Source organism: Pinus tabuliformis, chromosome 2_2, assembly GCF_031772625.1.
Source record: "Pinus tabuliformis cultivar Carrire ecotype Pingquan chromosome 2_2, CPIR1, whole genome shotgun sequence".
In the NCBI taxonomy this organism is placed as follows: domain Eukaryota; kingdom Viridiplantae; phylum Streptophyta; class Pinopsida; order Pinales; family Pinaceae; genus Pinus; species Pinus tabuliformis.
The window spans coordinates 419302314-419319176 of NC_142300.1; positions in this window are offsets into that span (position 1 = coordinate 419302314).

Consider the following 16863-nt stretch of genomic DNA (forward strand, 5'->3'; position numbering starts at 1 on the left):
TCTTTATATGTCGGGTGAAATACTTTATAATGAGGATCCGAGGTTTTTCGCACTGGAAGGTGACCTGTAATAAGATACAATACAATACATTATCTTCATAATATTTTCATGATCTAGCTGAGGCAGGCATTCCCATGCTCAGATTGATAAATTCATTTTCATGTACATAGGATAGACAACCGTCTGTGTGTACACTGATGATTCTGGTAGAGCCATCATCCCTTAGTTTGGATGATTATCTGTGCAGCAATGATGTACATTTGATGTCTTTATTTTCTTGACTATATCGCAACCCGAATGGATGAAACTAGATCCAGGGTCTTCAAAACTCGTTCAATCTTTGCCCGAAAGTACAAGTCAATCCATGTGAAAAAGATGTTCTGATGTTGAACATGGAAGGACATCGTCTAATTACCAGCCAATGATGTAAGCTGTTATCAGACGCAAAAGGAATCACCGATGATGGCGATGACCCTCAAGGTACTGCAGTACAATTGACGTGGTGTGAATACATGAGTTGATGTTGAACACCACGCAAAATCTTTCGGGCGAAGGCCATTAGTGTAAACTTGTCGCCGGAAGTGAGAAACTTGCCATTGAGGCATGCAAGCTTCAAAGTACTGGAAGGGTTGTCCCTAGGTCGGCTTCTTGGATAATGAGCTGATGTCGACAAGAAGTGACCTGTCGTAGGAGGGTCTTAATGAATCCCACATCTACAACATGGAATGGAGCAAATGATTTTGTAGAGGTGAAAACGATCTAATGATACAAGGTTCAGGGTGGCGGTCATGAAAGAATGAAGCGCAAAGGTATTGTAGCGGATGAGACACAAGCTACGTAGGTGAATTCTCTGAGCGACTTCTCTTGAACATATTGGTGACACTGAAATGGATTGGTAGCGTTAACGCCAAAAGTGGATGGTACGGTGGACCAATGGTGATATGACTGGTGAACAGAATAACCCGACCCGACTCAATCATGGTGATGGAGTGAAAGTGTCATGTTCAAGAGCGACCTACTACCAATAAAGTTTCTTCAAGTTTTCTTCCCAATTTTCCCCAGTCATTTCTGACTAGTACCTCTTTATTTTTGTCAAGCTTGAGGAGGATAACATATGCTTGTTCTATAATTTTCCCTTCGGGAAAACCTGTCGCTATGTTTTAATGAGCCTAGCGACAGTGAAACTCGCTCTTGTCTAAATGGACAAGTTTGTCGCTATTGTTTTAACGAGTTTAACGACAAGGATAACTCGGTCCTTTTCAATTTTAGAGAGTTTGAAAAGAGACAAAAAGAAGACTCCAATATTCGTTTTTCGTAATATAATCCCTTAAGTTTGAAAAAGTATAAAACAATGCGAAAGGGATGACTTTTCGATAGTTTTAACGAGCCGAACAAGACAAATGCTCGATCTTTTTGTGTAATAATCCCTCAGGTCCAAAATGATTAAAATCTAGAGGAGGGATAACACTTCCAATCACTTTAACGAGCTGGAGAGGCTAATCGCTCGGCAATCTTTTCATATTTTACGAGTCAGATGAAAAGAGATTAAAGGAGACTCGTTTTTTGAGGAACGAGTGATGTTTTCAGGTAGCAGCTGGTTCCAGGTAAGGTTTGGAACTTTCCAATCACGACAGTGTAAAAAGGTGGCTAATAGGATCACTCGTCGCAGCTGTTCCTCAAAAAGGGTAAACAATCATATGGAGGTGAATGATCGACAAAAACAGAATGGAGGTGACGGTAAGAACACGACCAAGGCTCAATAGTTGATGATAATGCATTCACAATGGTTATTTACAGGAGATGGGTTCATTTTTTAATGAGCTTAAACTCTGGTGGAACATATGCTCATTGCTAGCTTTAATTTTTAACGAGCTTGAACTTTGCGTAAAACTGCTCGTGCCAATCATATAATAAGGATGTCTCATCGATAGGTTAAATTTTTAGGGAGCTTCCACCATTCGAAATTATGCTCCGACTCCTTTCATTATGTAAGCTAGGAATGACCAATCCTACGAATTTAAAGGGTTAAGAACCTACAAACTAAGAAAATAAATGGTCGCTTTTCACTTTCACGCAAAAAGTTTGCATGCCCCCAGGTATAGCGAAGTAGAGTTTCCAAGGTTACCCCTCAATTTGCAGACAAAACACTTGTTCTATCGGGAAAGGCCTACCTTTCTAGGTTACCCTTCAATTTGCAAACAAAACATTTGTTCTATCGGGAAAGGCCTACCTTCTAACAGAGGTATCTTATTCTGGTCTAATCCCATTTTCCTAAACGGACAGGTGTGTCAGACCAGTCATATATCCTCCGCGGAAACCTACCCTATACCTGAAGTTTCTGTTATGCTCTTAACCTGCAAAGCGATACCCAAACAGAGAATATGCGAAGAAAAAGATACCGAGAACACAAAATATGCGAAGAAAATATACCCAGAGCACAGAATAGCAATGATTTTATTATCCAGAGAGAAATGTTCACAGGCCTCTTCCAGGGGGCAACCTCCAATAGAGCAGAGCTCGATTACAAAACAAGACACAATACTCCTCGCAGGGAGTCTCTATACTTTATATATGACTCATACATGCAATACCACGAGCCAATATCGTGGATTTTATTAATACTATCTATCTAATACTACCGCCCATTTACCATCTAACTAATACTTCCGCCCATTTGCAACTAACTGTGGTCCCGTCATTAATTGCGGGTTAACCACTTACAATTATTAATATGGGCTTTATTGACTCTTGACTATGACGTGATCCCATGACATAAATAAGGGGGTTAGGGTGGGACCCTAACATGCCCTCCCCCTTAAGAATAGCCTTGTCCTCAAGGCTGAAGCTGCGGAAACTGCTGAAGAATAGCGGCTGGTTCCCAAGTTGCATCTTCCGGCAAGGTGTCTTTCCATTTGACTAGGACCTCCTTAATCATGCGGCCACGTAGGTGCTTGTCTCGTGTGTCTAGAACCTGTTCAGGTTGAAGCCAGATTGATCCTTCTTCATCCAATTCAGGTAGACTGGTTTGAACTCGGCAATTGTTCCCAATCACTTTCTTGAGGCACGATACATGGAAAACTGGGTGGATTTTTGCTGTAGGTGGCAAAGCCAGCTTATAAGCCACTTCTCCAACGCGCTGAAGTACTTGATATGGTCCGTAGAATTTTGGAGAGAGCTTTTGACAGCCCTTGTCTTTGAGTGATGTTTGCTTATATGGTTGCAGCTTCAAAAAGACCTGATCCCCTTCTTGAAATTGGCGCTCTGAGCGATGTTGGTCAGCCTGTTGCTTCATACGGTTCTGAGCTTGGTGAAGATTCTCGCGCAAGTGGGCCAGCATGGTTGCACGGTGTTGTAAGAGTTGATCCACTGCTTGTACTTTGGAGCACCCCGTGAGATAAGAAGTAGGGGACGGCGGAAGTTGTCCATAGACTGCTTCATAGGGAGTCATTTTGGTGGTGGCATGATAGTTGGTGTTATACCACCATTCCGCCAGAGGTAACCACTGTGCCCAAAGGTGTTGTTTTTCTGAAGTGAAACACCTAAGGTAGGTTTCTAGGCACTTGTTGACGGCTTCGGTTTGACCATCTGTTTGCGGATGATATGAAGTACTGAGTTTGAGTTGAGTGCCTTGTATTCTGAAGAGCTCCTGCCAAAAATTACTGGTGAAGATTGGGTCGCGGTCAAATTGCGCATATACAGAAATTGGGCATATACGGAAGATGTGCACCGTTTCCGTATATGCGCACATCTTCCATATATGCACAGTTTCCGTATATGTGTAATTTATGTATATGGAATTTACGCATATACGATGCAGAATGTCTTCCGTATATGCGCACATCTTCCGTAAATGCACAGTTTCTGTATATGCCAAATTTCTGTATATGGAATTTGTACACATTTTCGTTTATGCTTCTACATCGTATATGCGCAAATTCCATATACATAAATTGCGCATATACAGAAGATGTGCGCATATACGGAAACTGGGCATATACGGAAGATGTGCGCATATACGGAAACTGGGCATATACGGAAGACATGCCCATGTCTTCCGTATATCCCTAACTTTCCTGTATGTGCATACCTTCCGTATGTGCACGTCGTTCGTGTATCTGCATCGTATACGCGCAAATTCAATATACAGAAATTCCGCATATGCGGAAACTGTGCATATACGGAAGATATGCGAGTGTCTTCCGTATATGCCCAATTTCTTTATATGGAATTTGCGCATCTGCGATGCAGATACACGAACGACGTGCATATACGGAAGGTATGCACATACAGGAAAGTTAGGGATATACGGAAGACACGCGCATGTCTTCCGTATTTGCCCAGTTTCCGTATATCCGCACATCTTCCGTATATGCACAGTTTCCGTATATGCGCAATTTCTGTATATGGAATTTCTACACATCTTCATTTATGTTATAGAAACTGCGTATAGGGAAACTGTGCATATACGGAAGATGTGCGCATATACGGAAACTGGGCATATAAGGAAGATATGCGCGTGTCTTCTATATATGCACAGTTTCCGTATATGCGCAATTTCTGTATATGGAATTTGCGAATCTGCGATGCAGATACATGAACGACGTGCATATATGGAAGATATGCACATACAGGAAAGTTAGGGATATACGGAAGACATGCGCATATCTTCCGTATATGCCCAGTTTCCGTATATGCGCATGTCTTCCGTATATGCCCAATTTCCGTATATGCACATGTCTAAATGTATCTGGGGAAGCTATGATGAAGGCTTTGTGGGACAAGTTAGGGACTTTGTACCAATCTAAGTCTCTGGTGAATAAACTGCTCCTGCAGAAAAAGCTATATAACCTGAGGATGAAAGATGGAGACTCGCTGACAGAGCATCTGAATGCATTTAATATTGTGGTAAGTCCGTGATTATTTGTTGATATCAAAATTTCAGATGAAGATAAGTGAATCAGTTTGTTGTGTTCTCTACCAGATTCGTGGGATAGTCTGATTATTGCAATAGGTAGCAATACAACTGCCTTGCAATTTGATGAAATAGTCTCATCCTTGCTGACGGAGGAGATGAGACGAAAAAATATGGAGAGCCAGTATGGTGATGCCTTGTCTGTACGAGGATGGTCCCAGAACAAAAACAAAAATAAGTCATCGAGTGGGAGATCTAAATCTCCAGGAAAACTTGTAAAGGTGGTGTGCTGGAAATGCGACATCTTCCGTATATGCACAGTTTCCCTATATACGCAGTTTCTATAACATAAACGAAGATGTGTACAAATTCCATATAAAGAAATTGCGCATAGACGGAAACTGTGCATATACGGAAGATGTGCGCATATACAGAAACTGGGCATATGCGGAAGACATGCCCATGTCTTCCGTATATCTCTAACTTTCCTGTATGTGCATACCTTCCGTATATGCACGTCGTTCGTGTATCTGCATCGCAGATGCGCAAATTCCATATATAGAAATTGGGCATATACGGAAATTTGGCATATACGAAAGATATGCGCGTGTCTTCCGTATATGCACAGTTTCTGTATATGCGCAATTTTTGTATATTGAATTTGCGCGTATACGATGCAGATACACGAACGACGTGCACATACGGAAGGTATGCACATATAGGAAAGTTAGGGATATACGGAAGACATGGGCATTTCTTCCGTATATGCCCAATTTCCGTATATGCGCACATCTTCTGTATATGCACAGTTTCCGTATATGCGCAATTTATGTATATGGAATTTGCGCATATATGATGTAGAAGCATAAACGAAGATGTGTACAAATTCCATATACGGAAATTTGGCATATACGGAAATTGTGCATTTACGGAAGATGTGCGCATATACGGAAACTGGGCATATACGGAAGACATTCTGCATCGTATATGCGTAAATTCCATATACATAAATTGCGCATATACGAAAACTGTGCATATATGGAAGATGTGCGCATATACGGAAACGGTGCACATCTTCCGTATATGCCCAGTTTCCGTATATGCGCAATTTCTGTATATGGAATTTGTATACATCTTTGTTTATGCTTCTACATCGTATATGCGCAAATTCCATATACATAAATTGCGCATATATGGAAACTGTGGGTATACGGAAGATATGCGCATATATGGAAACTGGGCATATACGGAAGACATGCGCATGTCTTCCGTATATGCCCAGTTTCTGTATATGCACAATTTCTGTATATTGAATTTGCGCGTATACGATGCAGATACATGAACTTTCCTGCATGTGCATATCTTCCGTATATGCAAGTCGTTCACATATCTTCGTTTATGTTACAGAAACTGTGCGCATATACGGAAACTGGGCATATACGGAAGACATGCGCATATACGGAAACTGGGCATATACGGAAGATATGCGCATGTCTTCCGTATATCCCTAACTTTCCTGTATGTGCATATCTTTCATATATGCATGTCGTTCATGTATCTGCATCGCAGATGCGCAAATTCCATATACAGAAATTGCGCATACACGGAAACTGTGCATATACGGAAGACACGCGCATATATTCCGTATATGCGCACATCTTCCGTATATGCACAGTTTCCCTATATACGCAGTTTCTATAACATAAACGAAGATGTGTACAAATTCCATATACAGAAATTGCGCATATACGGAAACTGTGCATATATGGAAGATGTGCGCATATACGAAAACTGGGCATATACGGAAAACATGTCCATCTCTTCCATATATCCCTAACTTTCCTGTATGTGCATACCTTCCATATATGCACGTCGTTCGTGTATCTGCATCGCAGATGCACAAATTCCATATACAGAAATTGGGCATATACGGAAATTTGACATATACGGAAGATATGCTCGTCTTCCGTATATGCACAGTTTCTGTATATGCGCAATTTTTGTATATTGAATTTGCGCATATACGATGCAGATACACGAATGACGTGCACATACGGAAGGTATGCACATACAGGAAAGTTAGGGATATACGGAAGACATGGGCATGTCTTCCGTATATGCCCAGTTTCCGTATATGCGCACATCTTCCGTATATGCCCAGTTTCCGTATATGCACAATTTATGTATATGGAATTTGCGCATATACGATGTAGAAGCATAAACGAAGATGTGTACAAATTCCATATACAGAAATTTGGCATATACGAAAACTGTGCATTTACGGAAGATGTGCGCATATACGGAAACTGGGCATATACGGAAGACATTCTGCATCGTATATGCATAAATTCCATATACATAAATTGCGCATATACGAAAACTGTGCATATATGGAAGATGTGCGCATATACGGAAACGGTGCACATCTTCCGTATATGCCCAGTTTCCGTATATGCGCAATTTCTGTATATGGAATTTGTACACATCTTCGTTTATGCTTATACATCGTATATGCGCAAATTTCATATACATATATTGCGCATATACGGAAACTGTGCATATACGGAAGATGTGCACATATATGGAAACTGGGCATATACGGAAGACACGCGCATGTCTTCTGTATATGCCCAGTTTCCGTATATGCGCAATTTCTGTATATTGAATTTGCGCGTATACGATGCAGATACATGAACTTTCCTGCATGTGCATATCTTCCGTATATGCACTTCGTTCACGTATCTTTGTTTATGTTACAGAAACTATGCGCATATACGGAAACTGGGCATATACGGAAGACAAGCGCATATACGGAAACTGGGCATATACGGAAGATATGCGCATGTCTTCTGTATATCCCTTACTTTCCTGTATGTGCATATCTTCCATATATGCACGTCGTTCATGTATCTGCATCGCAGATGCGCAAATTCCATATACAGAAATTGTGCATATACGGAAACTGTGCATATACAGAAGACACGCAGATATCTTCCGTATATGCCCAGTTTCCGTATATGCGCACATATTCCGTATATGCACAGTTTCCCTATATACGCAGTTTCTATAACATAAACGAAGATGTGTACAAATTCCATAAACAGAAATTGCGCATATACGGAAACTGTGCATATACGGAAGATGTGCGCATATACGGAAACTGGGCATATACGTAAGACATGCCCATGTCTTCCGTATATCCCTAACTTTCCTGTATGTGTATACCTTCCGTATATGCACGTCATTCGTGTATCTGCATCGCAGATGCGCAAATTCCATATACAGAAATTGGGCATATACGGAAGACACGCGCATATCTTCCGTATATGCACAGTTTCCGTATAAGCGCAATTTCTGTATATTGAATTTGCGCGTATACGATGCAGATACACGAACGACGTGCACATACGGAAGGTATGCACATACAGGAAAGTTAGGGATATACGGAAGACATGGGCATGTCTTCCGTATATGCCCAGTTTCCGTATATGCGCACATCTTCCGTATATGCCCAGTTTCCGTATATGCGCACATCTTCTGTATATGCACAGTTTCCGTATATGCGCAATTTATGTATATGGAATTTGCGCATATACGATGTAGAAGCATAAACGAAGATGTGTACAAATTCCATATACAGAAATTTGGCATATACAGAAACTGTGCATTTACGGAAGATGTGCGCATATACGGAAACTAGGCATATACGGAAGACATTCTGCATCGTATATGCGTAAATTCCATATACATAAATTGCGCATATACGGAAACTGTGCATATATGGAAGATGTGCGCATATACGGAAACGGTGCACATCTTCCGTATATGCCCAGTTTCCGTATATGCGCAATTTCTGTATATGGAATTTGTACACATCTTCGTTTATGCTTCTATATCGTATATGCGTAAATTCCATATACATAAATTGCGCATATATGGAAACTGTGCATATACGGAAGATGTGCGCATATACGGAAACTAGGCATATATGTAAGACACGCGCATGTCTTCCGTATATGCCCAGTTTCCATATATGCGCAATTTCTGTATATTGAATTCGCGTGTATACGATGCAGATACATGAACTTTCCTGCATGTGCATATCTTCCGTATATGCACGTCGTTCACGTATCTTCTTTTATGTTACAGAAACTGTGCGCATATACGGAACTGGGCATATACGGAAGACATGCGCATATACGGAAACTGGGCATATACGGAAGATATGCGCATGTCTTCCGCATATCCCTAACTTTCCTGTATGTGCATATCTTCCATATATGCTCGTCGCTCATGTATCTGCATCGCAGATTCGCAAATTCCATATACAGAAATTGTGCATATACGGAAACTGTGCATATACGGAAGACACGCGCATATCTTCTGTATATGCCCAGTTTCTGTATATGCGCACATCTTCCGTATATGCACAGTTTCCCTATATACGCAGTTTCTATAACATAAACGAAGATGTGTAGAAATTCCATATACAGAAATTGCGCATATACGGAAACTGTGCATATACGGAAGATGTGCGCATATACGGAAACTGGGCATATACGGAAGATATGCGCGTGTCTTCCGTATATCCCTAACTTTCTTGTATGTGCATACCTTCCGTATATGCACGTCGTTCGTGTATCTGCATCGCAAATGCGCAAATTCCTTATACAAAAATTGGGCATATACGGAAATTGTGCATATACGAAAGACACTCGCATATCTTCCGTATATGCACAGTTTCCACATATGCGGAATTTCTGTATATTGAATTTGTGCGTATATGATGCAGATACACGAATGACGTGCACATACGGAAGGTATGCACATACAGGAAAGTTAGGGATATAGGGAAGACATGAGCATGTCTTCCGTATATGCCCAGTTTCCGTATATGCGCACATCTTCCGTATATGTCTAGTTTCCATATATGCGCACATCTTCTGTATATGCACAGTTTCCATATATGCACAATTTATGTATATGGAATTTGTGCATATACGATGTAGAAGCATAAACTAAAATGTGTACAAATTCCATATACAGAAATTTGGCTTATACGGAAACTGTGCATTTACAAAAGATGTGCGTATATACGGAAGACATTCTGCATCGTATATGCGTAAATTCCATATACATAAATTGCACATATACGGAAACTGTGCATATATGGAAGATGTGCGCATATACGGAAACGGTGCACATCTTCCGTATATGCCCAGTTTCTGTATATGCGCAATTTTTGCATATGGAATTTGTACACATCTTCGTTTATTCTTCTACATCGTATATGCGCAAATTCCATATACATAAATTGCGCATATACGGAAACTGTGCATATACGGAAGATGTGCGCATATACGGAAACTGGGCATATACGGAAGACACGCGCATGTCTTCCGTATATGCCCAGTTTCCGTATATCAGCAATTTCTGTATATTGAATTTGCGCGTATGCGATGCAGATACATGAAGTTTCCTGCATGTGCATATCTTCCGTATATGCACGTCGTTCACGTATCTTCGTTTATGTTACAGAAACTGTGCGCATATACGGAAACTGGGCATATACGGAAGATATGTGCATGTCTTCCGTATATTCCTAACTTTCCTGTATGTGCATATCTTCCATATATGCCCGTCGTTCATGTATTTGCATCGCGGATGCGCAAATTCCATATACAGAAATTGCGCATATACGGAAACTGTGCATATAAGGAAGACACGCGCATATCTTCCGTATATGTCCAGTTTCCGTATATGCGCACATCTTTCGTATATGCACAGTTTCCCTATATACGCAGTTTCTATAACATAAACGAAGATGTGTACAAATTCCATATACAGAAATTGCGCATATACGGAAACTGTGCATATACAAAGATGTGCGCATATACGGAAACTGGGCATATACGGAAGACGTGCGCATGTCTTCCGTATATCCCTAACTTTCCTGTATGTGCATACCTTCCGTATATGCACGTCGTTCGTGTATCTGCATCGCAGATGCGCAAATTCCATATACAGAAATTGGGCATATACGGAAATTGTGCATTTACGGAAGACACGTGCATATCTTCCGTATATGCACAGTCTCCGTATAAGCGCAATTTTTGTATATTGAATTTGCGCGTATACGATGCAGATACATGAACAACGTGCACATACGGAAGGTATGCACATACAGGAAAGTTAGGGATATACGGAAGACATGGGCATGTCTTCCGTATATGCCCAGTTTCCGTATATGCGCACATCTTCCGTATATGCTCAGTTTCCATATATGCGCACATCTTCTGTATATGCACAGTTTCCGTATATGCGCAATTTATGTATATGGAATTTGCGCATATACGATGTAGAAGCATAAACGAAGATGTGTAAAAATTCCATATACAGAAATTTGGCATATACGGAAACTGTGCATTTACGGAAGATGTGCGCATATACGGAAGACATTCTGCATCGTATATGCATAAATTCCATATACATAAATTGCGCATGTACGGAAACTGTGCATATATGGAAGATGTGCGCATATACGGAAACGGTGCACATCTTCCGTATATGCGCAATTTCTGTATATGCGCAATTTCTGTATATGGAATTTGTACACATCTTCATTTATGCTTCTACATCGTATGTATGCAAATTCCATATACATAAATTGTGCATATACGAAAATTGTGCATATGCGGAAGATGTGCGCATATACGGAAACTGGGCATATACGGAAGACATGCGCATGTCTTCCGTATATGCCTAGTTTCCATATATGCGCAATTTGTGTATATTGAATTTGCGCATATACGATGCAGATACATGAACTTTCCTGCATGTGCATATCTTCCGTATATGCACGTCGTTCACGTATCTTCGTTTATGTTACAGAAACTGTGCGCATATACGGAAACTGGGCATATACGGAAGACATGCGCATATACGGAAACTGGGCATATACAGAAGATATGCGCATGTCTTTCGTATATCCCTAACTTTCCTGTATGTGCATATCTTCCATATATGCACGTCGTTCATGTATCTGCATCGCAGATGCGCAAATTCCATATACAGAAATTGCGCATATACAGAAACTGTGCATATACGGAAGACACGCGCATATCTTCCGTATATGCCCAGTTTCTGTATATGCGCACATCTTCCGTATATGCACAGTTTCCCTATATACGCAGTTTCTATAACATAAACGAAGATGTGTACAAATTCCATATACAGAAATTGCGCATATACGGAAACTGTGCATATACGCAAGATGTGCGCATATACGGAAATTGGGCATATACGGAAGACATGCGCATGTCCCAATGTATAAGCACACATTATAGAGACTCAAGGTCAACTGGATTGGATTAAAAATTGGCCTACATTGCTTTTAGGTATGTTATATGGGAGAAAGGAAGAAGAAGAAAGAAAGAAGTGGGAAGTAATAGAGAGGAATGTGGGGTTTTATCCACAAGAGTAGAAGACTACAACAAAAGCTTGGAATGTTAGGGAGGTCACCAAAGCAATGAAAGACATGGACATAGATTGAGTTGCTTAGAGGATGAGCAACATTTTTAGTAGGGGTGTGATGATGAGGCTCATCAATGAGTAAATTATATGGAACTTAATGCACGTCCAACTTACTAAAATCAACTTCTCTCATCATTCTTTACATGTTTTAATTATGTTTTGCTTAATGAGGAGAGTAAAGATGAGATGTCATGTCTAGTGGTCTAATGTGCATTGATTGTAGGTTTTGGAGTAAATTTTGGTTAATTAAAGTGCAGGAACTTGAATGGGGATAAGCAAGAGGGATTCTAGGAGACATGATCTTCCTCCTTAACTCCTCACTCACCAGAAGATTCCTCAATCAAATCTCATCAACTTGGAGTTGTAAGCAACCGAGTCATGAAGTTCATTGCCAGCCAAGCCAGTGATAGTTGAAGGCCAGTTGATCTTGAGATTGGAGCCAAGGCTCCCTAAATTTAAGGAATTTGTTGGTAAATTCAGCTGTATAAATCGAGAGACCTAAGACGTCATTAAGATTTGGATTTTTTGTTCAAGATAGCTAAGAAGTTTTCGAGTTGAAGCATTGTAACCAAGAACTCTTATGTATTTATGATTTCTTTAATGAAAATGAGTAACATTCCCTTGATCTAGCACTGAGTTGACACAGAGAGCTGAAGCTCTTGGGTTAGGGCTCAACCTTAGCAGCAAAGGTTACTTTGTTGTATATGTATGCTTAGGTTAGGTTCATAGTTAGAGTTACACTGATTTTGGTGTTGTTAATTTGCAAGCATCGGTAGATTTAATTAGTTTGCTTCCATTTGTGGATAGTTCTAACAATAGCATTGTAGTGATAAGAATATATTCCAAAAAGGCTGAAAACAAGTGGTTTTCACCTCATTTCTCCCTTTTAGGGATCATGGTTTGAGGAACACTTCACATACAGCCCAAAAAGACAGAATTCTTGCTTTTTGTGTAATTTAGGGTTTTCTTGCTAATTTGGTCATTATCTTGCAGTTTCATAGATAAGTTGCAATTGGTATTTTATGATCTCTTAAGTTTTTCATCGCTTTCATCTCTCTTTCATATTGGTTCCAAGCATTTCCGTGCATGAGCTTAGTAAGTAAATGGTGATAACTCTGTTTTCTTTTACTTGAATACACTTTCTTGTTTTTGATGAGTTTATATATGAATTCCAAGAATGATGTTTGTTGTTGCAGGAGTTTCTAAATTGCAGGGAGACCTCATCTCAGCAACCTTAGCCAAGCCATATCCACCCATGATTGCCAAAAGTCACTAAGGTCTCAATTCAAATTCTTATCTTATGAGGAAAACTTGCCATCTCCATTGAGAAAATCCAACCATCTTAAAGCTTTGGCTTGAGTTCTAAGTAAGTGCCTACCACTCCCATGCCTTATTTCCACCTTATTCACGTTTTCCAAGCTCCACCCCACCTTCTAGACCACTCCATAAGATTTCAGCCTGTTCCTATAGTAAAACAAGGAATCCTATAGGTGAACTAGTACTTCTCATAGACATCCTGTAGGAAGACATGTAGTAGCCTGTTTAGAGCCCGAATCGAGAAAAATCATCACTAAAAGCCTAGATTAGGTCCCTACTTGCCCTCCAAGTCATTTAAACCATTATACTCTTTTTCCTTCACACCTGTCTCCCCTGCCAAAGAACCAAGAAAGATTAGCATTTACATTTTTCAAGCAAAAATATAAAAAGAAAAAGTTCTTTTATATTTATTCTTGCACACAACAGGTAGCACTCTTTAGATCAAATTTCATGCTTAGACTAGTTAAAACCTCACATGTGTTAAAATATGGTTCTTTTGCAAGCAAAGTATGTTAGCAAGTAGATAGAGGATTTCATGTTGTTTTGCAAGCATTTCTTTCAGTCTTTCTTTCATGCAATAGACAACATTTCTTTTCTTCCAATTAGGGTAAGTTTCCCTTCTCCAAATTGGTAATCAGACTTCTTCTAGTCAATAGAAGGTTGGTTTGAGAAACCCTAGTGGTCTATCACCCTAACTCAACAGTGACAAATAGTAGACCAGTTACATCTATTTGTGTATACAGCACTGCCACCTCCAAGTTTGTACGAACCCCGGGTTGATGAAGTAAAGTTGGTAGCCCCAGGAGTTGTAGCGTCCTTGCTGCAATAATGGTGCTCATCAGGGCCCCAAGAACTGGAGGGCCTTTGTTGGTGCTGCCATGATTGCCTGTCGTCGTTGCTCCTTGACTACTTGTTTCCCCAGCCGCTACGTTTCGGTAGGAGGGGATCTCTCGCCCCCCTCGTAGGTGTACTCATGCCTCTATCAGAAGGCCAAAGTGAGGTAGGTACAGGTGAAGGAATCGCCGCTGCTGAGGGATTGTTGTAGAGGCGTCAGGGCTTTCATACCAAAATCCTAGCCGATCACATAAACTTCTCGATATTTTTCCAAGTGTTAATTTTGATCCTTACCAATTCACTATGATTAAAAAAAATCATACAACTAATTATACCACTCTATAAATGAGTATAATCTCATAATATTTTTTTAAAATGGTTTGAATTTAACATTTTTAAACATGTAAATCATATGAAAACATTTTTGAGTTAATTATAAAAAAACAAATTGTCATTTTATGATCTAAATTTCACAATATAAGTGTTTGATTTAATTGTGAGTGAAGTGGATAACTATTTTCCAGCTTAAACTTAATGGATAATTACACTTCGAAAAAATAGAATCAAATTCTTATTACTAAGAATTTACATAGAGCTACTAACAATAATTGTTCAAACTATTTTTCTAAACTATATTGAAAAATGACAATTAAATCATTACAACTAACGTATATATAAAATGAGTTAATTATTAAAAAAAAATATTATTAATTTTAAAACAAAAATCATTATTAATCACAAATATTGCTTTGGAAATTTTTTATATGGTATAAAATTAAGATAATTATATAAAATAAATGTTCAACAAAGATGTTGATAGATATTATAATAAAATCAAATTCTTAGTAACTCAATTAACAATAATTAATTAAATTAATTTTCTAAATTATATTGAAAAATAATTGCTTAAAAAGTTTAATCATTAAAATTAATTATACTATGCATATATAAAATGTCAATTATTAAAAATTATAAAAATTATTGTTAATCCTAACATAAAAAAACATTATTAATTACAAATTTTATTTTGAAAATTTTATATGTGATATAAAATTAAGCTAATTATATAAATAAATGGTCAATAAAAGTTGATAAACATTTAAACATGAACTTATGATACATTTCAATTTTTTTTAATGAGAACCTCACCTAATAGTGTCGAGAGAATTGAACTTATGATGCACAGAACTAAGCTAAGCCTCAAAGCTCATGATACATATCACGTTACCAACATTTAAAAAAACATTAAAATTAACTAAATTAAAACTTTATTATTATTATTATTAATTATATAAAAAAAAAATAATATGTATGTTAAACATATTTATTTTAAAAAACACATACCAAAATTATTAGCCATGGAGATTCATCCCTATTTTACCATGAAAATTCTTAATTTGCAAATAACTTTTATTATAATACTGTGTGCCAATACCAATACCATGGCTTATTAATACCAAATATCCACCAATCATAATTCATATTCTTATGACATTATTTTTAATAAATTAATTAATTAAAAGAACAAAAATACCATAAGTACTTTTAAGATAAACCTTAACTTTTAAACCATAATTACTATTAAAACCATTTTAAAATATTTAATAAAAAATAAATCTTTAATAATTAAACTAAAATTCTAAACATTCTACTCAAAATAAAAATACTTAAAATAATACCTATAAAATGTGTATGCCTTTAAAATATCTAGTTAAAAAATATTAAATATTATGCCTTTAAAATAACTAGTTAAAAATATCAAATATTAGGGAAAACATTGAAAATCTTGTATAGCTAAAAATTAAAACAAATTCAAACTACAAAATATATACAAGGAAAACCTCAAAAGCTAAGGCATCATGGCGATATCAAATTTAATGCATCATTTCTATTCCATAAGACTCTAGTAACCCTTTCCACACTGAACCATCACTGCAGGTGGTTCATAACAACGACGGGTCTTAACATGCTGAAATTTTTGTGTACATTTCAATTCACCGCTAAAAAATTGAGAGACCAATGATTCAGAAGAATCGTCGTCTTGGACAGAACCAAGAATAAAAATCAACCGAACATTAGAAAAGGAGAAAGGCCTCTCCTCAACTTCTTGGGATTTACAGTTAAAGGAGTCGATGTATATATGTATGTTTACGACCGACCCAGCACAGACCAAGAGTGCCAATTTTCGGTGTATTAATGAAGTGGCAATATTTTCCATGTGAGTGATTCTTCCCTTACACTACTTCTTCATGGGATTGAGTTGTTGT